The sequence below is a fragment of the Chrysochloris asiatica genome, unplaced genomic scaffold, assembly GCF_000296735.1.
Source record: "Chrysochloris asiatica unplaced genomic scaffold, ChrAsi1.0 scaffold00227, whole genome shotgun sequence".
Classification (NCBI taxonomy): Eukaryota; Metazoa; Chordata; class Mammalia; order Afrosoricida; family Chrysochloridae; genus Chrysochloris; species Chrysochloris asiatica.
Genome location: NW_006408745.1, coordinates 3432397 through 3459992, shown reverse-complemented (window position 1 = coordinate 3459992; position 27596 = coordinate 3432397). Strand labels below are relative to the sequence as shown.

Sequence of the window (27596 nt, the reverse complement as noted above, 5' to 3'; positions counted from 1 at the left end):
AAAGCCTCATCTTTCTCCCGCGGAGCGGCTGGTAGTTTCGAACCACTGAACTTAAGGTTCGCAGCCCGATTCGTAACCACTACGCTACCAATGACGTATTTGTATTAGTTCATAGGCTCAATAATCTTACACAGCATAGAGAATCATTGGTCTTGTATCTGTTTCATGAGGCTGGGGTTTTATACTTTTAGTTAGGTGTATACCAAGATTAATAAAAACATGAGTTAAGATTTAACAAGCCTTAATGAGTCATGGTAGTGTAGTAGTTACAAATTGGGCTGCAAACCTTAAGGTTAGCAGTTCGAAACTACCAGCCATTCCACAGGACAAAGATGAGGCTTTCTGTTCCCCTAAAGATTTACAGCCTCGGAAACCCCGTACAGGGTTGCTATGGGTTGGAACTGACTCAAGGGCACTTAACAACAACAATGAGTCCTGGTGTAGTGCTGTGGGCTAACGCGCTGGAGTGCTAATGGGCTAATGCAAAGTTGTTTTAACCACAAGGTCTGTGGTTCAAGCTCATCAGCTGCTTCTTGGAAACTGTATACAGGAAACAACTCAACAGCACTTAACAAAAACAACAATGAGGTCACTGTGAGTTGAACTGACTTGTTGTTGTTGTTAAGTGCTGTGGAACCAGTTCTAACTCATAGCGAGTGACCCTGTATAGAGTTTCTAAGGAGCGGTTGGTGAATTTGAACCACTGACCTTGTGGTTCAAACTGATCTTGAGGTCTAGTGTTTGATACTGTAGTGCCACACCAGGATTCTGAACTGACTTGATAGCACCTAAAAACAACAGCACAATGCTAAAGGTACCAGAGATGTTTACCTGTGTTTTGTTGACGGTGTGGATCATTACAAATTATAAGTAACATTGTGAAGAATGGGAATTCCAGAGTAATTCGTTGCACTTGTGTGGAACCTGTATGTAGCACAAGAGACACTTGGTCGAACATAACAAGGGAATACTGTGTAGCTTAAAATAAGAAAAGATGTGTTATCTGGGCTGTATCCTTTCATCATAATTATTTAGTCTGTATGATAAGCAAATAATCTCAGAAGCTGGACTACATGACGAAGAATGTAGCATCAGGTTTGGAGGAAAACTCATTAATAAGTGGCTGCATTAATGGGCTCAAGTGTGGCAACGATGGTGAGGTTGGCCCAGGATCCGGCAGTGTTTCTTTCTGCTGTGCATAAGGTAGCTATGAGTCGATACCAACTCGATGGCACCTTACAACAACGACATATGTGGTGCTGTGGGTTGATGCGCTGGACTGTTAGGTCACTTTGAACTATGCAGGGTCGCTACAAGTTGGAACTGACTTGAAAGCACTTAACAACAACATGAGTCCTTGTGTGGCATTGTAGGATAAGCACTAGACTGCAAGGTCAGTTTGAACCTTGAAAACCACTAACCAGGGTCGTTATGAGTCAGAACCAATTCGACAGTTAACAACAACAAATGTAATTGACACTGGATTGCTTGCCCAAAGCGTTAAAACTTGAAACATTTACTGATTTATATCAAACACTACACTCTTCAGAATAAATTAAATTTCAACATAAAGAAAAACAAAACATATTCTACGTGGCACTAATGGATAAAAAAAAATTGGGTAGCCCTTATATTCCACTTTGAAGATCGCTGGTTTATATAAGCTTTAAATGTGCTGGGGAAAATCTGGGAATTCTATGTACAAGAAAGACCCAATAGAAAAAGAAACTAGGACTGAAACCATTAAAGGTAAAAAATAAAAATTAAAAATTAAGCACTGAGCTTACTTTGGCTAAAGTAGTATAGATTATGAAATCAATGAGTCTCCAGAAAGGAACTGAATTTTATTATTTAGAATGTTGAAGGGCAATTAATCAATTTGGCTGCAATATCTTTTTGAACTCTACTGCAGCAGTTTTCAGATCTATCAATTTTATCCATAAGGGCATTAATAAAAGGTAGGTTTTTTCGTAGACTGCTCATGTTTTAAGACATTTAACATTTATCAGCTCTTTAAAGTGCAAGACGTAAAAAACAAACTAAAATAAATAAAAATTAAAGCTGAGTAGTTAGTCAAATCTCATTTTTACATGATAAAAATTACCATTCTAGCAAGGCATCAGATGAATGAATGTCAGCTTTAAGCCCTGAGAATTTGCATTTTCTTGTTCTTTCCCTTGTTCAGTTCAACTCAGTGGCCAGTATGGTGTTATTTATTTGTAAACTGACTTGGATATAGCAATGGGAGCAATGCTATTTTTACTTAGAAACAATGACATTTCTGCAATTTTTTACTTATTTTACCAGGGTGGAGGATTTTTTTTTTTTTTTTTTTTAAGTGTAATGATAAAATATTGTGATAGGTGGCAGTTCCGCTCTCTTATTGCACTAAATGCAAAAACACTTTTTCCTAAGGAATAGTTGTGGCTTATACAAATACAAATCTTTTTCTTTTCAATGTAGAGTAAGCCACTCTCCATTTAAAGGATCAGCCTTGCACAATCACAATCCCTGGTAGTCTGCCAAACACAATAGGGCATTAATTAACATGTGCTGGGGGATTCATCAACATGCACAGTGGTAGCATGCAATTGGAACCCTTTTTTTTCCCTCCCCTTTCCTCTGTTTGTAGGCAGAATTCAAGAAAGAGCTACTCTAGTATGTAAATCAGTTCTTGCTTAATGCCTGGTAATGGAGTTCTTTTATTTTTCAAAGCTGGTTTCTGAGCTACTTGCATATCCTAGAAAGACACTTATTCTGTTTCTTTCTCATGTTTAAAATCCAACTACAGTAGACAAAAAATAACATTTATTTATTTGTCATGCAGACTGCACTATAAATAAATTATCTGATAAATTACTGCCCAAAAAAGAACAGAATGAGATTCATTTCCTTTAGTGTAGTACTGGTAGAATGGCAGAATTGCTCTCCCTGCTAGCCCAGGTACACTGGCCTGCTAACTTAAGTAAATGTTCAGAAAAAATGCTGCAAATTATACTGTATCTAGAGTCTACCACCTGAAATGACCAGTTTTTTTTTTAAAAAAAAGAGGAAGGTAAGTTCGATTTCAGGTAGTCCTCAGTTAGGTCTTTGGTCTATGTCATACTTTGCCAAGCCTTTGCTTACTTATTTCAGTACCTTGTGGATATACTTAAAAACAAAGATATGGAGACTGGTATGAACTAAGCTTTGGACAGTCAAAAATTTACCCTTTTGAAGTGATGTTGAAAACAAAGATTTGAAAATTCATATCTACATTTTTAATTTCTGAAAAAATGTATACATATTTCTATTTAGTTTAAGATTTAGATTAATTGGTAGTTAATTCTTTTTTTTTAATGAAATTATATATGTAAAGGTTATAGAGCAAAGTACCTGAAGTCAATAAAAACCTAGTAAATGGCAGTAAATATCATTCTTGGAGATGGTAGTAGAGGTATTATTATTACACACTATTGTCTCCTATGAATCCTGGTGTGGTACTATAGGATAAGCACTAACCACAAGGTTGGTGGTTCAAACCCACCTTGGGAACCCTATACAGAGTTGCTATGAGTTGGAACTCACTCAACAGCTCTTAACAATAGCAACTTCCTATAGCCCAGAAATCATTAGAGTTATAAATAGCACAATGAGGTTTTCATGTTTCAATTATAGATATATACCAATGAAATACTTTGGGCATGTGCAGAAGATGTGAATTTTGACAGTTTAATTTGATCCTCTAAGTCCTCTCATAAATGTGTGTCTTTTATATGACTTTTTTAAAGAGAAGGACTACTGGTGTGGTACTGTAAGATCAACACTGGATTGTGAACCACTATGTGGGCAGTTCAAACCCACCAACTATTCCTTGGAAACCCTATAAACGGTCACTATGAATCTTAACCAGAGTCCTGGTATGGTGCTGTGGGTTAATGCGCTGGACTGCAAAGTCGGTTTGAACTTCAAAGTAGGTGGTTCAAGCTCACCAGCTGCTTTTTGGAAACCCTGTGTAGGGTTGCTATGAGTTGGACCCGACTCGAGGACACTTAATGACAATAGCAATTAAAGAGAAGCAGTTTAGTGATTCAGATGTGTTTGGAGTTATGTATAACTGGTTTCCATCCCAGTGCTACAATTGTCATTGTGTCACCTTGTGCCAATTCTTTAAGTGCCCAAAGGTTTAGCTTCTTCTTTTATGAAATGGAAGTAGTATTGTGTGGTAATGAGTCAATGAGATAGTTTGTATCAAACACTTGACACCATTCTGGCAAACAAATAACTCAATATATGGTTGTTAAGTGCCTTTGAGTCAGTATTGACGATAGCAACCCTGCATAGGGTTTTCAAGAAGTGGCTGGCGAGTGTGAACAGTGTGCCTTGTGTTCAAACTGACCTACAGTTCAGTGCTTATCCTACAGTGCCACAATAAATGGTAGCCAGATGTAAAGACACAATCTTAATAATCGAAAGCCTCTCTTCTAGTGCTGAAAGACCCAGAGAATATTCTTTGATCACATCCCAGGTGAGGTATCTCTTTTTGCTTTAGCAAAGAGCAGATCTCCTTCCTGCCCATTAGTATATTCACAGAAGCTAAGAAATGAAACCAGGTGGTAAAAAGTCTCTGTGGTTGCCTTGTTCTCCTCGATTTTACCCCAAGATTTGCACCTTATCATTAGTAGTCAATGAGAGTCAGTTAATTAGAAATTCTTTGGTTGAAAAAAAAAAAATTGTTTTAAAGCAACAGCTATACCTAATAAGGAGTTCTGGTGTGGTGCTGTAGGTTAAGCACTGGTCTACTAATAACAAGGTTGGTGGTTCAAACTCTATGGTGGTTCAAATCGCTATGCGTCAGAGCTAACTTGATAACACTTAACAACAACAAAATACCAAATATAGCAAAAGGGACCATTTTTAACAGCAAACTCTGGAATATTAAAAGAAATTTTTTCACTTAAGTGAAAATTATGTCTATTATTACACATTTGTCTAAATTATACCAAATATGCTTATTTGGTATATTCTCTTATTACAGATTTCTAGGGATTCTTTTTCTGTTTTGTGAGCTTTCATTCTATCATACACTCCAGGATGCTTTTTTATTTCATTTTATCTTAGAAATGATAGAATATTAATTCTATAGTTCCTGGAAATGTGAAAACTTTGTTATAATGTCCTATAAATTAGTTTTCACTGAGAATATTTCTGGCAGTTAATACAAATGTGTAGCTATGTTTCCATGGATTCATTTTCTCCTACAGTTTATGCCATATTTGATTTGAAATACATTAAATGATTTATACCTCAGATTTTCTGTTATTCATAACAAGAAATTCACTATAGCTAAACTACCAGGTAATTTAACTATAGTGAATTTAAATAGACTTAAAAATACATTTAAACTGGGGTTTTATGTGGAAAAGAAGTCATCATTGTAGTGTCTGTGTAGCTCATTGCCAGTTGCTGACAGGAATATGAAGAATCAAAGTTAATTTCAGAGGAAAAAACTTTCAGAGAAAGACCTTTTTTTTTTTTAAGGGGAAAAGAGCATCCAGCGTACTTCATATTTGTTGCTTCATTTTAAAGAAATATGTAACCCAAAAATATTAAATGGAAAGGAGTTACCCTCTTCAACAAATGTTGCTGGTAAAACTGGAAATCCATTTGCAGAGAAATGAAACAAGACTCATACCTCACACCATATACAGAAACAAACTCAACATGGATTAAAGACCTAAATGCAAAAAAAACACTATAACTATAAATATCATCAGTGATAAAATAGAGAAAAACTTAAGGCATCTAATGCATGTTATAAGTACACTATCAGACATTACAAAAAATACATAAACAGTAGAAGACACGATATATGACTGGAACTTAGCCACTTAGGTACATCAAAAGATTGCACCAAAAGAATAAAAAGGGAGCCCACAGAGTGGGAAAATTTTTCTTTTTTTTTTTGCAATAACATATAAGTCAAGAGACTAATATCTAAAATTTATAGAAAACTGCACCGCTTCTATAAGAAAAAGACACACACACAAAAAAAACAACAATTAAAAAATGGGCACAGGAAAAGAACAAACACTTCATCAAGGAAGACATTCATGTAGTGAACAAATATATGAAGAGATGTTCAAGATCATTAGCCATTGTTGTTGTTGTCATTAAATAACTTTGAGTCAGTTCTAACTCACAGCGACCCTGTATAAGGTTTCTGAGGAGCAGCTGGTGAATTTGAACTGTCGACCTTGCAGTTCAAACCGACCTTGTGGTCCAGTGCATTATCCCCACAATGCCACACCAGGACCCCTTGTTGTTGTTGTTAAGTGCCATCAAGTCAGTTCCAACCCATAGTGACCCCATACAGAGTTTCCAAGGAGCAGCTGGTGAGTTTGAACTGCTGACCTTGCATTTCAAATGACTTTGCAGTCCAGTGCATTAACCCACAGTGTTACACCAGGACTCCTTGGAAAGATGAAAATCAAAATAACAATGAAATATCATCTCACACCAGCATTAATAGCAAAGTAAAAAAAAAAAAAAAAGTAGATAAGAGTAAATGCTGGTGAGGGTGGGGAGAGACTGGGAGTCTCCTACATTGCTGATGGGACTGTACAAACGACTCAACCACTCTGAAAAACAATATGGGGTTTCCTTAGAAAGTTAGAACTAGAAATACCTTATGATGCAGCAATCCTTCTACTTGGTATATATCCACAAGAAATACGAGCTAGGACACCAGTAGACATATACACAGTGATGTTCATCGCAGCACTATTCACAATAACAAAAGACGAAGATAGCCTAAGTGCCCATTAATGGAACAAGTGATAAAGTTTGTACATATACACAATGGGATACTATGCAACATTGAATAATAATAATGAATCTGCCAGACAACACATAACATGTATGAATCTGGAGGAGGACATTATACTGAGTGAAATTAGTCAATCACAAAAGGACAATTATTATATGAGGTCATTATTGTAAAAACTAAAGAAAAAGTTTTCATACTAAAAGTAACATTCTTTGATGGTTACCAGGGGTGGGACCACTGTTAATTCACATGTTAACTCCCGTGACAGGGAGGAAAATATACAAGAAGGAGAAAGGCAATATGCAAGAAGATGGAGGGTGGCAGAATGATGAGATCAGTGAAGACATAGGGAGGTATGCATGGGCTAAATGGGATAGAAATAAATAATGATATATATACAACCTTGGAACAATAGCGTTCAGCACAGAGACACAAGGATTGAAATATAGGCTGAATGGGTAATAGAAGAATAGTGGAATATATATATTTATATATCCTACAAATATATAAGCTTAAAAGAGGATGTTTTTACATGAGTATTTATCTGTTCTGCAAATACAACTATGAATGAGATGGAGCATATAGAGGGGGAAATGATGAAAACTTTCTAAATATTATCAAATACATTAAGGCAATGAGTTTCTGGGTCTGGGGACTCAGTACCACAGTCTCAGGTGACACCAGGATCAATTGGCATAGCATAGTCCACGAAGACGATGTTGTACATCCTACTTGGGTGAGTAGCATCTGGGATCTTGAAAGCTCATGAACAGCTGTCTAAGGTGTATTTACTGGTCTCTACATGTGTGGAAGAAAGAATAGTGATAATAATTGAAGAGACTTGTAATCAATTAGTTCAGTGGACTAATGGAAAATGTGAATATCATTCTCCATGACTTTGAGACCAGAATAATTAGATAATGCCAGCTACCACTATCAACTGCTCTGAAATGGTTTACATTAGCCAGTGTCAGAACAGGAGAAAATGTGGAACAAAACACAAAATTATTTAATTAAAAAAAATAAAATATCAATTTCCTGGTTGGATAGAGACTAGATCAACCTTAAACTATGGCCCCTGGCCACCCTTCAGATCTGGAAAAGAACTCACCCCCAAGGTCCAATCTTCAGTCAAGCTATAGATAGTTTTATGTGAGGGAACAACAACACTCTTAAGATATGCTTACCATGGGATGTCCAATCATTTAATACAAAAAGGGCAACATTTTCCTAAAGACAAAGTTGAGAAGGGATGGTAAGTTTAGTGGGATGTGAATAGGAACCACAGGGAGCAGCTCCATAACTGTGGTTGCATGGAGGAGATTGTAATCATTGACATGAAACAAACTGTATGATTTGCTGAATGCAAAGCTGATTATCTTGTCTGTAAAACTACACTCAATTAACAATAAAAAGTTAAAAAGAAAAAGAAAAAAAAAAAAAAAAGGTAACTGCCTTTACAGGAGTTCTGGTGTGGCACTGTGGATTAATACACCAGACGGCAAAGCCATTTGAACTGAAAGGTCGGAGGTTCAAGCTCACCAGCTACACCTTGAAAACCCTATACTGGGTCATTATCAGTTGGAAATGACTCAACGGCACTTAACAACCATAACAACACCTTTATATTAGTTTGGGCAACAGAAGACTAGAAAGGCATAAAATACAGTATTAAAGATTTTTATTGTTGTTGTTAGGTGCCATTGAGTCAATACTGACTCATAGCAACCCTATGAACAATTGTTGCCATGCTTAAGCCTATTGATGCTGCCATTTTGTCAATTGATCTCACTTGGGGTCTTCCTTTTATTCTCTGACACTCCACCTTACCAAACATGATATCCTTCTCCAGTGACAGGTCCCTCCTGACAATATGTCCGAAGGATGAGAGACGAAATTTGGCCATCCTGGCCTCCAAGGAGCACTCTGGATGCACTTCTTCCTACACAGATCTGTTGCTTCTTTTGGCAGCCCATGGAACTTTCAATATTCTCCTCCAACACCATAACTAAAAAGAACCATTCCTCTATGGTCTTCCTTATTCACTATCCAGCTTTCGAATGCATACGAGGGTACTGAAAATACCATGACTTGGGTCAGGTGCACCTTAGTCATTAAGCTGACATCTTTGCTCTTCAACACTTTAAAAAGATTTTGTGCAACAGATTTGCCTAAGACAATACGTCCTTTAATTTTTGACTGCTGCTTCCATGAGTGTTGATAGTTAATACAAGAAGAATCAAGTTCTTGACAACTTCAATCTTTTCTCCCTTGTTAAGAGTATTATTTAGTTGGTTTAGTGGTAATGAGTTTTGTTTTCTTTACATTGAGATGCAATGCGTACCAAAGGCTGTGTTCTTTGATCTTCATCAGTAAATATTTTAAGTCCTCTTCACTTTCACTAAGCAGGTTGTATCATCTGCATATGTAAGGTTATTAATGAGTCTTCCTCCAATCCTGGTGTCATGTTTTTCTTCACAAACCCAGCTTCTTGGATTACTTGTCAGTATACAGATTGAATAAATATGGTGACAGAATACAACCTTGTCGCACACCCATTCATTGCCAAAAAACATATCCAGATCAGTCATAAGGTACAACACTATCTGTGATAGGATAATACCCATGTGCCTACAGGGAAGCCCAGTTAATACCACTATTATTCAAATTTACGCACCAACTACTAAAGCCAGTGAGAATGAAATAGGAGATTTCTACAAATTTTGTCAATTTGAAATTGATCAAGCATGCAATCAAGTTGTATTGATCATTACTGGTGATTGGAATGCAAAAGTTGGGATCAAAGAGGATGCATCAATAGTTGGAAAATATGACCTTGGTGGTAGAAATGATGATGGAGAACACATGATAGAATTCGGCAAAATCAATGATTTCTTCATTTCAAACACCTTTTTTAGACAGCATTAGAGGCAACTATACACATGGGCCTCACCAGATAGAATACATAGAAAACAAATTGACTGCATCTGTGGAAAGAGATGATGGAAAAGCTCCATTTCATCAGTGAAAACAGGACCAGTGGCAGACTGTGAAACAGACCATCAATTAATCATGTGCAAATTCAAATGAAGCTGAAGAAAATGAAAACAAGTCCATGAGAGCCAAAATATGATGGTGAATATATCTCACTTGAATTTAGGGATCATCTGAAGAACACATTTGATACACAAAACACTAAAGACCGAAGACCAGAAGAGTTGTGGGATGACATCAAGAACAACATACATGAAAGAAGTAAAAAGTCTTTAAGAAGAAAAGAAAGAAAGAAAAGGTCAAAACGGATGTCAGAAGAGACACTGAAACTTGCTCTCCAGTGTAGAGATGCTAAAGCAAATGGAAGAAATGAGGAGGTCCAAGAGCTGAGCAGAAAATGTAAAACATCAGCTTGAGAAGATAAAGCCAAATATTACAACAAAATGTGCAAAGATCTGGAATCAGAAAACCAAAAAGGAAGAACACACTCAGCATTTCTCAAGCTGGGGGAACTGAAGAAAAAATTATCTGGGCAAATTATTGAATGATGCAGAAAGCATCAAGAGAAGATAGAAGGAATACACAGAGTCACTGTACCAAAATGAAATGGTTAATGTTCAACCATTTCAAGAGGTTGCATATGATTCAGAGACAATGATACTGAAGGAGGAAATCCAAGGTGCAGCGAAGGAATTGGCAAAGAACAAGTCACCAGGAATTGATGGGATAAATATTGAAATCTTTCAAGAAAGTGCAGCTGCACAGGAAGCACTGACTCATCTCTACCAAGAAATTTGCAAGACGACTGTCTGGCTGACTGATTGGAAGAGATCTGTATTTGTGGACATACCAAAGAGAGATGACCCAACAGAATGCAGAAATCATTGGACAATATCTTTGATGTCCCATGTGACTAAAGTTTTACTAAAACTTTACTAAAAGGTAATAAAGTTTTACTAAAAGGTAATGCAGAAATGGCTGTAAGCATACATTGATAGAGAACTTCCAAAGGTTCAAGCCAGATTCAGAAGAGGCCGTGGAATGAGGGATATCATTGCTGATTTCTGATGGATCTTGGCTGAAAGCAGAGAATATTAGAAAGATGTTTGTTGTTGTTGTTGTTGTTGTTAGGGGCCATAGAGTCGATACCGACCCATAGTGACCCATGCACAACAGAACAAAACACTGCCTGATACTAGGCCAACCTCACTACTGTTGCCACTCTTGAGTCCACTGATGCTGCCATGTGGCCAATCCATCTCGTTGGAGGTCTTCCTCTTTTTCTCTGACCTTCCACCTTACCGAATATGATATCTTTCTACAGGGAGTGGTCCCTCCTGACAATATGTCCAAAGTTTGAGAGATGAAGTTTGGACATCTTGACCTCTAAGGAGCACTCTGGCTGCACTTCTTCCAAATGGATCTATTGTTTCTTTAGGCAGCCCATGGCACTTTCAATATTCTCACCCAACACCATAACTCAAAAGCATCAATTCTTCTACGGTCTTCCTTATTCACAGTCCAGCTTTCGCATGCATATGAAGTTATTGAAAACACATGGCTTGGGCCAGGTGCACCTTAGTCCTCAAGCTGACATCTTTGCTCTTCAACACTTTAAAAGGTCTTGTGCAGCAGATATGCTTCATTCTGCTGTGTATAAGGTCGCTATGAGTCGTTACCCACTGGATGGCACCTAACAATAACAACAACAACATGTTCTGTTCAAACAACTGCCTCTTGTTCCAGGTACAGATTTCTCATGAGCACAATCAAAAGTTCAAGAATACTCATACTTCACAATGTTGTCCATAGCTTGTTGTGATCCACACAATCAAAAGCCTTTGTATAGTTAATAAAGCACAGGTAAACATCTTTCTGATATCCTCTGCTTTCAGCCAAGATCCATAGGAAATCAGCAATGATATCCCTCATTCCATGGCCTCTTCAGAATCTGGCTTGAACTTCTGGATGTTCTCTGTCAACGTGCTTGCAGCCATTTCTGAATTACCTTTAGTAAAACTTTACTCACATGGGATATCAAAGATATTGTCCGATGATTCCCACATTCCATTGGGTCACCTTTCTTTGGAATGGGCACAAATATGGATCTCTTCTGATCAGTCGGCCAGATAGTTGTGTTCCAAATTTCTTGGTAGACATGAGTGAGTGTTTCCTGTGCCACCTCACTTTCTTGAAAGATTTCGATTTTTATTCCATCAATTCCTGGTGCCTTGTTCTTTCCCAATTCCTTCTATGCACCTTGGACTTCTTCAGTTTCATTGGCTCTTGATCATATGCTACCTCTTGAAATGGTTGAACATCAACTATTATTTTTGGTACAATGAATCTTTGTATTCCTTCCATCTTCTTTTTTTTTAATGTTTTTATTGTGAATTATGTGGGTTTACATGCGAGAACATCAGTTTTTTCCATCTTCTTTTGATACTATCTGCATCATTTAATAATTTTCCCTGAGAGTTCTTCAATAACAAAAGTCAAGGCTTGAATTATTTCTTTACTTCCCACAGCTTAAGAAATGCTGAATGTGTTCTTCTCTTTTGGTTTTTTGACTTCAGATCTTTGCACATTTTGTTGTGATATTTGACTTTGTCTTCTTGAGCTGACCTTTGAAATTTTCAGTTCAGCTCTTGTACCTCCTCAATTCTTCCATTTGCTTTAGTATCTCTACACTAGAGAGCAAGTTTCAGTGTCTTTTCTGACATCCCTCTTGAAGTTTTCATTAATTCTTGTCTTCTTAATGACTTTTTGCTTTCTTCATGTCTGATGTTCTTGAGGTCATTCCACAACTTTTCTGGTCTTCAGCCTTTAGTGTTTAATGTATCAAATTTGTTCTTCAGATGATTTCTAAATTCAGGTGGGATATAATCATGGTCATATTTTGGTTCTCGTGGACTTGTTTTTATTTTCTTCAGCTTCAGTTTGAATTTGCATATGAGCAATTGATGGTCTGTTCCAAGGTCTGCCACTGGCCTTGCTTTGATTAATGATATAGAGCTTTTCTATGGTCTCTTTCCACAGATTTAGTCAATTTGATTTCTATGTATTCCATCTGGTGAGGTCCATGTGTATAACCTTCTCTTAATGCTGTCTAAAGAAGGTATTTGAAATGAGCAAATCATTGATTTTATAGAATTCTATCATGTGGTATCCAGCACCATTTCTATCACCAATGTCATAGTTTCCAACTACTGATCCTTCTTCTTTGTTCCCAACCTTTGCATTCCAGTCACCTGTAATGATCAATACATCTTAATTGCATGTTTAATCAATTTCAGATTGAAGAAGTTGGCAGAATTCTTCTATTTCACCCTCACTGGCTTTAGTGGTTGGTGCATAAATTTGAATAATAGTGATATTAGCTGGGCTTTCCTGTAGGCCCATGGATATTATTCTATCACAGACAGCATTGTACCTCATGGCTGATCTGGATATGTTCTTTTTGAGGATGAACGCAACACCCTTCCTCTTCAATTTGTCTTTCCCAGCATAGTAAACCATGTGGTTGTCAGATTCAAATGGCCAATACCAGTCCATTTCAGCTCACTAATGCCAAAGACATCGATGTTTATGTCTTCCATTTCATATTTGACAATTTCAAATTTTCCTAGATTCATAGTTTGTACATTCCATGTCCTGATTATTACTGGATGTTTACATCCATTTCTCTTCATTTTGAGTTGTTCTCCATCAGCAATTTAAGGTCCCATGGGCTTTATTCCCATGGGCTTTACTCCATTCGCATCATCATGGTCAACTCTACTTTGAGGATGCAGCTCATTCCCCAGTTGCATTTTGAGTGCCTTCCATCCTGAAGGGCTCATTTTCCGGCACTATATCTGACAGTGTTTCTTTGTTATTCATAAGGTTTCCAGTGACTAAATATTCAGAAGTAGTTTGTCATTCCTTCTTCCTAGTCAGGAAAGTCATCTGAAACCTGTCCACCATGGGTGACCCTGCTGGCATTTCAAATACCCGTGGCATCACAGAAACTCAGAAACCACCACAGTATGACAAACTGACAGACGAATGATGGAGAGTTTTATTAGAGTATGTAAAATTCTTGTAAATGAGATGTGCCATAGACTGCAGAGCTTCTTATAAGTAAGACATTCACAAACAGCAGTACATCTCCTCCTGGTTACAGACTTTGAATCTTTTATAGCAAAGAAGTAATTTGCAGAAGTAGTTCTGTAAGATTTCAAAAAAGAAATGGACTTTTCCTGTTTGCACATTTCTGTTTCCATGTGCTATTTTCTTGTTTCTCTTTTCTCTTGTTGTTTACACATTTGACATCCATAATGGAGTCTAAAAATTCAAGATGGATTCTTGTTGCTGATGCATCTGGCATACTTGAAGTAACTTTTGTCAGGTTTCTGGCTTGAAAACCAGGTCTACCCTGGTGATGCTATTTTGGGCCCTCTGGCAATGTTTTGCACCTGTGCCCAATACTGATTTTTGTTAAGTGATGTTAAGAGTTGGCTCCAACTCATAGAGATCCTGTATAGGGTTTCTGAGGAGTGGCTGATGGGTTTGAACTGTCCAGCTTATGGTTCAAACCGACCTAGTAGTCAAGTGCTTAACCTATAATGCCACACCAGGACTCCCAAAACTAGTTAGGGGAAATTTACTGAGTAGCTTGCGGTAGCTGAAGGTTACCAAACCCCACTGGGTAGCTGAATAGGGAGAGTTAACAAACCCCATTAGTTTCCAGACACTCAAGGAGATACTTTCCATATCTGGAGATAGTTTCCCTATCTTCTTTATATCCTGCCCTACCAGTTCTTTGTATCTGGAGATTTCTTGGTTCCACTGATCTTTCTGCCATTAATTTCCTCTTGGCCTCTTACCCTAACAACCTTTGGACTTGAGGAGTTCAATTCTTGTTGAGATAGGTCAGACATACATGTTGTTGAAAGGTGCCATGTTGCGTTGGTTCTGACTCATAGCAACTCTATGAACAACAGAACTAGACACAGTTAATAACAGGGGATATGGCCATTTGGGCAAGAGCATTTTTTTCAATGAAGTCCATATACAAAGTCAGTCTACAAGGACAAAGGTAGATTACCCAAAAAGTTAGATAATCCACTGTCTTTGAGTTTATTCTGACTCATAATGACCATGCAGGGCACAGTAGAATAGCTCTATGAATTTCCAAGACTGCAAATCTTTACAAGAACAGACAGCCTCATCTTTCTTCTCATGCAGTGACTAGTGTATCTAAATCATGGACTTTGTGGTTAACAGCCTAAAATGCTTACTTGTGCTTACTTACTAGACTATAATGAATAATTTTACATGGGTTTTACCACATCTTTGATGAAAAATATGTAAAACTGTTTATTACAGTTTAGTAAGTAAGCCATGCTTACCTTGCTTCCTGGACACACAATGACTTTCAGGAATTGTAACTTTGAAAAAGGCTTTGATTCTGCAGGAGGTGCTATGGGGTTGAGAGAGAGATGCCAGTCATACCTAGAAGAAGCAGAATCTTTGATGTGGTAAAAAAAATATATATATGAAATTGTTTGCTACAGACTATTGAGTAGTTACAAGTAAGCCAGTTATCTTGTTTATTGGGCAGACAAACAATGTACAAGTATCTTCTGAAATTGAAGTGACAGTGTTAATTGAAGACAAAATTTTTAAGAACAACAGAGGCTGTTTTTGATTTTTTGAGAGTTAGGAAAAGTACCCTCCCTGTGTGTAATGGAGTCTCAAAATTCCTTAAGGGACTTGAACTAAAATGAAATAGAGATCAAGTGAAAGGGAGCCAGAGTAGGGAAATTTGACAGATGCTCTTCCTTTATGAAGAGGTGGTTATGGTACTTGAAGTTATTACATCACATTAATGATTGCTGAGAACATTTATCTAATTACAAATCCTAATATGGATCTTTCTATGGTATGACATCTTTATGGTTACCTTTTGACTAATAATTCATTTAATCTTCTTAACAACCATATGAATCATGAATCTTTATTATAACCCCATTTTACAGGTGAGTGAACTGAGATACTGAATAGTTCATTAATTTTCTTAAAATCTCCCAGATAGAAAGTGATGGATTTGGGTTTACAACCCCAAAATGTTTGTCTCCAAATCTATGCTCTTTGCCCCATGTTTTGCTGCTTCGGTACCAGCTGCTTTAGATTTTTTTCTCAGAGAAAAATGGAATTAAATCGGGGGAGAAATGTGTGGGAAAGAAGGGTCTACAGCAGCCCGTTAGCTATTCAAGGCCCCCAAAGTATGTATCTGGCATTCCTTCTGGTCCAAAGGTGAGTCTAGGATTGATTGCAGCAAACTAGTATTAATTTGACAAGCAAGCAATATGCCAGAACTCAATGACATTAATTAATTGATTTGAGGTTGTATTATTACAGATTATTCAGTATTTTGTTAAAGAATGTGTAGCATCCAATCAGTCAAGGACTACCAGTGACTTTGAATTACATAATATTTTGAATAAATCAGCATTGGTTTAACCAACCTTTACTGTAATTAGTTATTAATGGCAATATATTTGTTGATGCCAAAGAATCTTTAGTGATATCAGTTTACTTTAAATGGCTGTAATTTGAAGCAATTTGCAAGACTTTCCACTGTTCTTTAAAGGTCCTGGTAGTACAGACAAATTGTTAAGCATCCAAAACTTACAACTATCATCTTTGCTTCTCAATGAATTATCCACAGTCAGTTTTAGTCCCTTTCTCTTGATTAAAAGGAAATGAGAGGGAGAAAGAAAGGATTGTCTCAGAATAATTTTCACCACAGTGTTAGAATTGTTCTCAAAGTACTCCATTGCAAGGTCGATTTGAACTGCAAGGTCAGTGGTTCAAACTCACCAGCTGCTCCTCGGAAACCTATGCAGAGTCTGTATGCGTCAGAACTGATTTGACAGCACTTACAACAATAACATATAATGTCAGGAACTCTAGCAGCACTGACTTAGGCATTGGGCTGCTAACCACAAGGTTGGAGGTCACACCCACCAGTACTCCATGGAAGACAGATGATACTGTTTTGTAAAGATTTACAGTCCCAGAAACTCTATGGAGTCATTCTGCTCTGTCCTATAGGGTGGCTATGACCCAGAATCGACATGATGGCAATGAGTTGGTTTTTTAAAATATATAATATGGTATAATTGAGTCCTGGTGAGGTGTTGTAAGGTAAGCACTAGACTGATAATAGCAAGGTCAGCAGTTCAAAGCCACCAGCTGGTCCTTGAAAGCCTTATACAGGGTAGCTATGAGTTAGAACCAACTTGACAACACTTACCAACAATAACAATATGGATAGCAGAGGTTCAGCTTCTTTCACATGTAGGGGGTGTGTCTATGTGTATGTATGTGTGTGTAAAAGAGAATCTTATACATTATTAGAATCTTGTTAATTATATAGCACACATGGAAATGCCAGATTCAATAATAAGATACCATGAACTAAAACAATATAAATGTCTTAGATATATAACTTTTCTTTTCTGAGCAAAGATCACTAACTTATTGTTAGGACTTTGAACCCAAGGAAAACTGAAGTCCAATAAGTCATTATCATAGGCTTGCTACATAGTTGTTGTTGGTATGTGTCATTGAGCTAGTTCCAATTCATAGCAAGCCTGTATAAGATTTCCAAGGAGTGACCGGTGGGTTAGAACTGCTGCAGATCTTTTGGTCAGAAGTCCAGCGCTTATCTGTTATCGCCATACCAGGACTCCTGCTACATAGTTAGAGCTTCTTTTTATTACCTTTTTCCCTTCTCACCTCAATTGCACAAGTATATACATGTGCACACACATCCACAGATATTCATTTCCATACCAATATTGCTTTTATAAACAACAGTCGATTGCAAAGCGAAGAACTAGAATCAGTTAGCAGAATATTTTTGTCTACTCTGACATCTAACGATTTGCCTTATCACTCCCCTCCACCATAGAGGCCAAACTCAGCAGCAATTAAAATGACTGATTTTCTTTTTAAATCTAACTAACTATACCCAAGTCATCTTCTTTGGCAATATCAACAACACTGCCTTTGACCAATTCAGAAGATATTTTCTTTACTCAATCTTTTCTGGAATCCCCTAACTGCATTCCCTCGTGCATCCACTGCTTTTGAAGTGGGACTTTCAGCCTTCTCTCTTTGGTGTTTAAGTTCACATTTCTCATTAACCTATTGCCTCTCTGACACATTTTGGTAGAACTCTTTATAATTTCTATTAAGTGTAAATTACTGTGTATCCCACAGGGAAAACAATCTAATTTGCCAAATTTCTGCAATCCTCGGTGGCCTTTCCTATCAATAGGGTCAATGAGCTCTTGTGAGTGAGTGAGAGAGCAAGAGGCACTGTACTTCCCTTAATGTATTTAATCTTTACTTTAGGTGGTAGAATGGCTACACTTTCAATATCTAAAGAGACTCATTACAGAATTTATCTGGCAGAGGGAGCTCAATATGATGAGAAGTCCATAATATTATTGCTACTTTTAGACACATAGCAAAGGTTTATTGGAAGATTACGTTTTGGAGTTGTATTCAAATCACAAGCAAGTGTCAAATGTTGACACAGATGGCTTATTGTTCCTAAGTAATTTACTTATGAATTGGGAGGAGTGACATCAGACACAGTTTCTATGATGTCTTTAACCCATTAATATTTCTAAAGGTGTTTGTAAGACATTATCCTTGATACTTTTTAATGAATCATTTGTTGATCTCACTAAAGTTTTATATATACCTGTATACGTTTTGATGGTGTTTTATTGTTGTTCTCTTATCAAATATGAAACATTAAAGAAAGTAAAAGAAACTTAATGTCTAGTTTCCCATTGGCATTCAAGGGTTTTATCTGTGTAAGATCTATCAGGGTTAATGGCAGCTACCCTTGCAACTGCTCAAGCACTGGTGAGAGAATAGATCATTTTCTTTCTATTCAAATGTCATCCGCATATGGAGAGCCTGTTGGAGAACTGAATGAGGCAAGCTGAGTGAACTGGAGGCTGACACACACATACTAGGTCATGTAAAATTGAAATGAACTTTTCTATTGTCATCTTCCTAATTAATATTATGTTGTCAAACTATCAGAATGGAATATTATTTAGATCTTTTTTACCCTACTGGAAAATTTATATTACTCTCATAAAACACAGGTAGTAGTAGTCGTTGTTGTTAGGTGCCATTGAGTCGGTACCAACACATAGTGACCTTATGAACAACAGAATGAAACACTGCCTGATCCTGGGCCAACTTCACTATTGTTGCCATGCTTGAGTACATCGATACTGCCATTTGGCCAATCCATCTCGTTGGGGGTCTTCCTCTTTTTCTCTGACCCATCACCTTATAAAAAATGATATACTTCTTCAGCAACTGGTCACTCCTGACAATATGTCCAGGAGTGAAGTTTGGCCGTTTTGCCCTCCAAGGAGCACTTTTGCTGCATTTCTTCCAAAACAGATCTATTGGTTTTTTTGGAAGTTCATGGCACTTTTACTATTCTCCTCCAACACCACAATTCAAAGGCATCAATTCTTCTACAGACTTACTTATTTACTGTCCAGCTTTCACATGCTTATAAGGTAATTGAAAATATCATGGCTTAGATCAGGCACACCTTAGTTCTCAAGCTGACATCTTTGCTCTTCAACACTTTGAAAAGGTCTTGTGCACCAGATTTGCCTAATGCAATATGTCGTTTGATTTCTTGACTGCTGCTTCCATGAGTGTTGATGGTTGATCCAAGAAGAAGGAAGTCCTTGACAATTTCAATCTTTTCTCCATTGATAGGAATGTTATTTATTGGTCCAGTGGTGAGAATTTTTGTTTTCTTTACATTAAGATACAATCCATACTGAAGGCTGTGCTCTTTGATCTTCATCAGTAAATGTTTTAAGTTCTCTTCACTTTCAGCAAGCAAGGTTGTATCAGCTGCATATCACAGGTTGTTAATGAGTCTTCCTGCAATCCTGATGCCACGTTTTTCTTCATAGAACCCAACTTCTCAGATTATTTGCTCAGCATACTGGTTGAATAAGTATGGTGAAAGAATACAACTTTGTCACACACTTTTCTTAATTTTAAACCATTCAGTGTTCCCATGTTCTGTTCAAACAACTGCTTCTTGGTCCATGTACAGATTCCTCATGAACACAATTAAGTGTTCAGGAATACTCATATTTCTCAATGTTGTCCATAGCTTGTCATGATCCATACAATCAAAAGCCTTAACGTAGTCAATAAAGCACAGGCAAACATCTTTCTGATGTTCTCTGCTTTCAGCCAAGATCTATAGGAAATCAGCAATGATATCCCTCATTCCGTGGCCTCTTCTGAATCCGGCTTGAACCTTTGGAAGTTCTCTGTCAATGTATGCTTGCAATCATTTCTGTATTGCCTTTAGTAAAACTTTAGTCATTTGGGATATCAAAAATCTTGTCTGATGATGTCCGCATTCCATTGGGTCACCTCTCTTTGGAATGGGTACAAATATTGATCTCTTCTAATCAGTAAATCAGATAGTTGTCTTCCAAATTTCTTGGCAGAGATGAGTGAGTACATTCTGTGCCACCTCACTTTCTTAAAAGATTTCAATTTTCATTCCATCAATTACTGGTGCCTTGTTCTTTGCCAATTCCTTCAATGCACCTTGGACTTCTTCCTTCAGTATCATTGGCTCTTGGAAAGATAATTACTTGGCACAAAATAATTAGGAAAATAGATTTTTTTAAATTTCAAGTTTCAAATATACAGGTTCAGTCATATGTTACTGTGTTTATTTTATGTCATGTTTCAACTTGCATAACATCCATCTCTGTCTGATCCAGAAACTCCCTACAGATATCAAGTAAATAAATAAGTCTACTTTCCTATTCTCCTGCTCCAAGTTTCCTTTCTTCATTCCTTTTTTAAAAAGTGTCTGTCTCTGGAAAGTATTCTGCTGGGAAAGACAAGAAACCGAACATACTGCAGAAAGGATAGACCCCAAAAGAAAAGCACGAAGACATATAAAAATCAAGCTCTCCAAAATCAAAGATGAGGAGAGAATCCTAAGAGCAACCAGGGAAAAGAGAAATGTTACTTACAGAGGCAAGCAAATCAGATTAAGCTCTGATTATTCAGCAGAAGCCATGCAGGAAAGAATGCATTGAGGAGACATATACAAAATCTTAAAAGAAAAAAAACTGCCAACCAAGAATAGTCTATCCAGCAAAACTGTTAATCAAATATGATGGTGAAATCAAAACATTCCAAGAGAAACAGAAGCTAAGAGATTTTGTCAAAGCCAATACAGCACTTCAAAACATCCTAAAGGGAGTTCTTTGGACTGAAAACCAACAAGAACAGACAACAACCAGAGATTGACAGGCATGACAACACCACCTGAAACTCAGACAATGGAGAGCAGAGTCCAGAACAGAACAAAATTACAACAATTAACTCAAAAGAGCTGGGAAGTCAACCAAAGATCAAAGTAATAACAATGTCAAAGAAGGGGAAAATGAAGAAACAGAGATCCAGGTGGTGAGGAGGTCAGGTAGATTATAGGATACAAAAGATTGTCTTAAATGGAGGGAAAAAATAATAAGACTATAAGGTAATCCCAAAGAAAGTAAATACTTCACAATTTATGATAAAAATTCCAAGCAGAACAAGTAAACATGAAAGCTAAGCAGAAACTGACAAGAAATAGGACAAAAAACGACAAACTCAGCACAAGAAGGCATGCATAAAAAAGGAATGAATAGCACTACCAAAAATTAACATAATGGCAACAATTAATTCATACCTAGGAGCTCTGGTAGTGGTCGGGCTTACAACCTTAAGGTCAGCAGTTGGAAACTACCAGCTGTTCCACGGGAGCTTTCTGCTCCCGTAAAGATTTACAGCCTCGGAAACCCTGTGCAGGGTGGCTATAAGTCAGAATCGACTTCACAGCACATAACAACAACATTGAGAATTACACTGAATGTCAATGGATTAAATGCATCAGTGAAGAGGAAGAGAGTGGCAGAATGGATAAGAAGACAAAATCCTTCTATATGCTGCCTGCAAGAGACACACCTCACACGCAAAGACAAAAACAGACTAAAAGTTAAAGGATGGAAAAAATATATACCAAGCTGATTGCAACAATAAACAAGCATGAGTGGCAATACTAAACTTTAAGACAAAAACCAGCAAACAGATAAAGAAGGACACTATCTCATGATGAAATGGTCAATTGAATAAGACGACATAATCATAATAAATATCTATGCTCCCAGTGAAACATATATGAAGTAAACCTTACTAGAATTGAAGAAAGAAATAGATAAATCTACAATTGTAGTGGGAGATTTTAATGCACCATTTTCAAAACGGGACAAAACAACCAGAAAGAAACTGTTACAGAGGAACTAAACCCATAATCAACCAACTTGACCTCATAAATGTGTATAGAGCATTCAACCCATAAACAGCACAAAATACATTCCTCTCCAGTGCACATGTAACATTCTACAGAATTGACCATGTGTTAGGTCACAAAGCAGGCCTCCATATATTTACAAACATCAAAATACTACAAAGCATCTTTTCAGACCACAATGCTATAAAACTAGAAATCAAAAATAAGAAGATCAAGGAAATAAAGTTGAATATATGGAAACTGAATAACACTCTGCTGAAAAGCGACTGGGTAAGAGAAGAAATTAAATGTGAATTCACAAAGTTCCTAGAAACAAAAGAGAATGAAAGCAAAACAAAATCTTTGGGACACAGTGAAAGCAGTGCTGAGAGGACAATTTATTGCGATAAATGCACACATCCAAAGAGAGGAAAGAACCAAAAGTAAAATATTAACACAGCATCTCCAACAATTAGAAACAGACCAACTGAGGGAAACTATAGTCACCAAAAGAAAAGAAATAATAAAGATAAGAGCAGAAATAAATGAGATGGAAAACAGAAAAACTACAGAACTATAGAAACAATCAACAGGACAAGAAGCTGGTTCTTTGAAAGGATTAATAAAATTGACAAACCATTGGCAAAACTAACAAAAGAAAAGAGAGAGAGGAAACAAATAACTCGCATTAGAAACCACATGGGTGATGTCACAACAGAACCAAATGAAATCAAAAGGATAATAACAGAATACTATGAAGAGCTGTACTCCAACAAATTTGAAAACATAGAAGAGATGGATACATTTTTATAAAAACACGATATACCTAAACTTACACAGAATGAAGTAGAAAACTTGAACAGACATACAATAAAAGAAGAAATTGATCAAGTCATCAAAAAACTTCCAACCAAAAGAAGTCCAGGCCCAGATACCTTCATGGGTGAGTTTTACCAAACATTCAGGGATGAACTGTCACCAATTCTACTCAAATTATTCCAGAATATAGAAGAGGATGGAAATCTTCCTAATACTTTTTATGAAGGAAGCATAACCCTCATAACAAACCAGGGAAGGACATTACTAAGAAAGAAAATTTCAACCAATATCCTTCATGAACATAGATGAAAACATTTTGAACAAAATCTTAGCCAACAGAATTCAACAGCATATCAAAAAAATAATACATCATGACCAAGTGGGTTTCATAAAAAGGATACAAGGATGGATCAACATTAGCAAAACAATCACTTCAATCCACCATAGAAATAAGAAAAAGGAATAGAACCACATGATCATATTGATTGATGCAGAAAAGCATTTGAAAAAAATCCAATATCCATTCCTGATAAAAACACTCAACAAAGTAGGAATTGAAGGCAAATTCCTCAGCATAATCGAAAGCATATATACAAAACCAACAGCCTACATCACTCTCAATGGAGAGAAACTGAAAGCCTTCCCTCCGTGAACAGGAACCAGACAAAGATGCCCTTTGTCACCACTCCTTTTCAATATTGTTTTAGAAGTCTTAGCCAGAGCTATACGGCATGATAGAGAAATTGAAGGCATCCAAATTGGCAAAGAGGAAATAAAACTCTATTTTTAGATATGATCCTATACATAGAAAACCCCAAAGACTCAGTAAAAAAGCTACTAGATATCATTGGAATATTCAGAAAAGTGGCAGGGTATAAGCTCAACATACAAAAATCAATTGGATTCTTCTATAGCAACAATGACAGCGCTGAAAAGGACATTAGGCAAGCAATACCATTTACATTAGCCACCCAAAGGATGAAATATTTAGGAATAAGTGTAACCAGAGAAACAAAGGACCTATACAAAGAAAATTACAAAACACTACTACAAGAAACCAAAAGAGACCTAAAGAAGTGGAAGAATATACAATCTTCCTGGATAGGAAGATTCAACACTGTGAAAATGTCAGTACTGCCCAAAACAATTTACACATATAATGCAATCCCAATCCAGATTCCAACAACATTCTTCAAAGATATGGAAAAGACAATTACAAACTTTTTGTGGAAAGGAAAGAGACCCAGGATAAGCAAAGCTCTGCTTAAGAAGAAGAACAAGGTTGGGGGCTTCTCACTCCCCAATTTCAAATTTTACTACAGGGCTACAGTGGCCAAAACAGCCTGGTACTAGTACAATGAAAGATACATTGATAAATGGAATTGAGAATTAAGAATCCAGAAATTAACCCATCCACACACATCTAACTGATTTTCGACAAAGTGCTTAGGTATACTGCATGGGGAAGAGATAGTCTCTTTAACAGATGGTGCTGGCAGAAATGGAAAGCGATATGCAAAAGATTTAAACAAGATCTGTACCTCATGCTCTATACAAAAACGAACTCAGCATGGATTAAAGACCTAAATGTGAATCCCAAAATTATATGAAGATCATCAATTATGAAAAAATAGGGACAAATGTGAGGGTTCTAATTCAGGGCATACACAGACTACCAAGCGTTTTGAAAATAACACAAACAAAAGTAGATAAAATAGATGATTGTGACAAAATAAAAATTATAAACTTATATGCATCAAAAGACTTCACTAAAAGAGTAAAAAGGGAACCCACAGAATGGGAAAAAAATCTTTTGCAACAATACATCAGAAAAGGTAATTATTTGTAAAGTATATGGGAAACTACAACACCTCTAAATGAAAAAGACAAATAACCCAATTAAAAAATGGGCACAGGACATAAACAGACACTTCATCAAGGAGGCGATCCGGGCAGCCAACAAACATATGAAGAAACTGTTCACGATCACTAGCCATCAGAGAGATGCAAATCAAAACAACAATGAGATATCATCTCACCTCAGCAATAACAGCAAAGATTAAAAAATTTTTTAAAAATAGAGGACAATAAATGCTGGTGAGGATGCGAAGAGACTGGGACACTCCTACATTGTTGGCGGGACTGCAAAATGGTTCAACCACTCTAGAAAGCAATATGGCGCTTCCTTGGGAGGTTGGAAATAGAAATTCTTTATGACCCAGCAATTCCTCTACTTGGTATTTACCCACAAAAAATACGAGCCATAACACAAGTAGATATATGCACACCAATGTTCATAGCAGCACTATTTACAATAGCAAAAAAGTGGAGACAACCAAAATGCCCATCAATTGAAGAATGGATAAACAAACTGTGGTATATGCACACAACGGAATACTGTGCTACCTTGAAGAACAACAAGGAAGCTGCAAGCCTTTGCATAGCATAGATGAATCTTGAGGACTTTATGCGGAGTGAAATTAGTCAGTCACAAAAGGAGAAATACTGCATAGAATCATTAATGTAAAGCCTAAGAAAAAGAGCCCACCCAAAAGGAGGAAAAAAAATATATATATATAATTGAGTAGGGGAGGGAGAGAGGGAAAGATAGAGCACCAGGTAGGGAATAGACACAGGAAAGCTTGATTGCTGGGGGTGGGGGATACACAAGAATGGTGAGGGAAATGGAAGTGAGAAGAACAACAGAGAGCAGGACCCTATCCAGATAGGCAGTGCCGACAGGCATGGAGAGAGACAATGACGTGGACAGATGGGCTGGGGACACGGGACTGAGGGAGGGAGAGGGGCTGTGTGCTGATGGCCAGGAGGGGGGCGGGCAGGCTTGTGGGGTGTATCCTTTGGTTGTTTGATGATGCATGGAAGGGATTGTAATTATTGCAATGAAATGAAATAGGATTGGATGAATGTGAAACTGATGTTCTCCCATATAAACCCACATAACTCACAATAAAAACTTTAAAAAAAAAAGTGAAGTCTGCTTTGGGAAAAAAGGTCTTATGAAGCTTCTTCTAGGATTTCAGGAGACTTCTGACTAAGTCATTTGCATTGGAGTAATTAGTTTCCCAAATGTGGGTAAAAGCAGCATTATTAATAGCTTAAAACAAGAACAAACATGCAGTGTTGGTATATCCATGGGTCTTCCAAGGAACATGCATTTTGTCCTCCTGGACAAACAGATAACAATCATAGATAGTCCCAGCTTCATTGTGTCTCCACTTAACTCAGCCAATGCACTTGCTGTGAGAAGTCCTCAAGTATTGACGTAGTAAAATCAGTGGAGGCTACAAGTGCCATCCCGTCCCAGGCTGATGCTCCACAGGTAGTATTGAAATACACTGTTCCCAACTATAAAACCCCTCTGGAGTTTTTTACTTTGCTTGCTCAGAAAAGAGGACTACATCAAAAAGGTGGAAGCCCAAATGTGGAAGGGGCTGCCAGACTGCTGTGGTCTGAGTGGACAGTGCCAACTTAGGCTACTATTGCCAGCCCCAATATCCTGGACTTGCTCTTCACATTTTAATGAGAGTACATTGGCAAATGTGAAATCGGGCTTTAATATGGAAGAACTGGATAAAAACAATTCCACGGTAGACAAATCATCAGGGGCTCTCGTTTAGCCTGTAGCATCCTTTTCTGATCTTCCGGTCTGACAAACAGAATCATAGAGGAAAATGACATACCTGAGAAGTTGTCAAAACAGAGCAGCAGGAAGAGGACAGTGACAGTGACCAGGAAAATCTTGATGGTGAGGAAGCTGATGAAAAGAGCTCAGACAGGTCTTCTGCAGAAGAGATGGGGGAGGCAATCCTTGAGGAGTTCCAAGCAGGTGAGCAGTTTGGCAATCAAGAAGCAAGATCTTTATTCTCAGATAAAATGACTGAAGATGATGATGCTTATTACTGCAGTGCAGAAGTCCTTGACGTCAAGAAGAGGCTTTTCTTAGCAAACATACCAATTTGTTAAAGTATGCTGTAAGCTGTGTATATTGTGTGAATATTTATCATTATACAGGCATTAAATAGAATTGCAATTTAAAAAAAAAATGTTTGTTTGTTTTTTAATCTTCCTGGTGTGGTGCTGTGGGTTAATGTGCTATGGGTTAATGTGCCAGATTGCAAAGCCATTTGAACTGCAAGGTCGGTGGTTCAAGCTCACCAGCTGCTCTTCAGAAATCCTATATAGGGTCACTTGTGGGTTGGAACTGACTCAACAGCACTTAACAACAACAACAACAGTCAAGTTCTGATTATCAAGCCATTGAGGCTAGGTCAAAGGTGTACTGTCTGCAGGTTTGGGTGTTCTTCTGTGTCACCCCTCACTTCATATCAGCTGGATGCTTCACTGTCAGCTCTTGCCCTCTGCGACTATGTCCTTGTCCATTGGCTCAGGTATCCCAGGTGTCACCACACTTTGGACTAACCAACCTTTCCTCTTCTCTTTCTCATCTCCAGGTCAACAAGAGTCTAGGGAACATGCTTAAACTCAGCCCATTTCTTCACTGATGCCATTCACCCTCTTCCACTCACCAGTAGACCAATA

At 37.4% G+C, this 27596-nt stretch overlaps 1 pseudogene; it reads left to right on the top strand.

The window, feature by feature from the left end:
* The first annotated feature begins 15214 nt into the window (after positions 1–15214).
* On the top strand, positions 15215–27020 carry LOC102835140 (annotated as a pseudogene).
* The last annotated feature ends 576 nt before the right edge of the window (positions 27021–27596 follow it).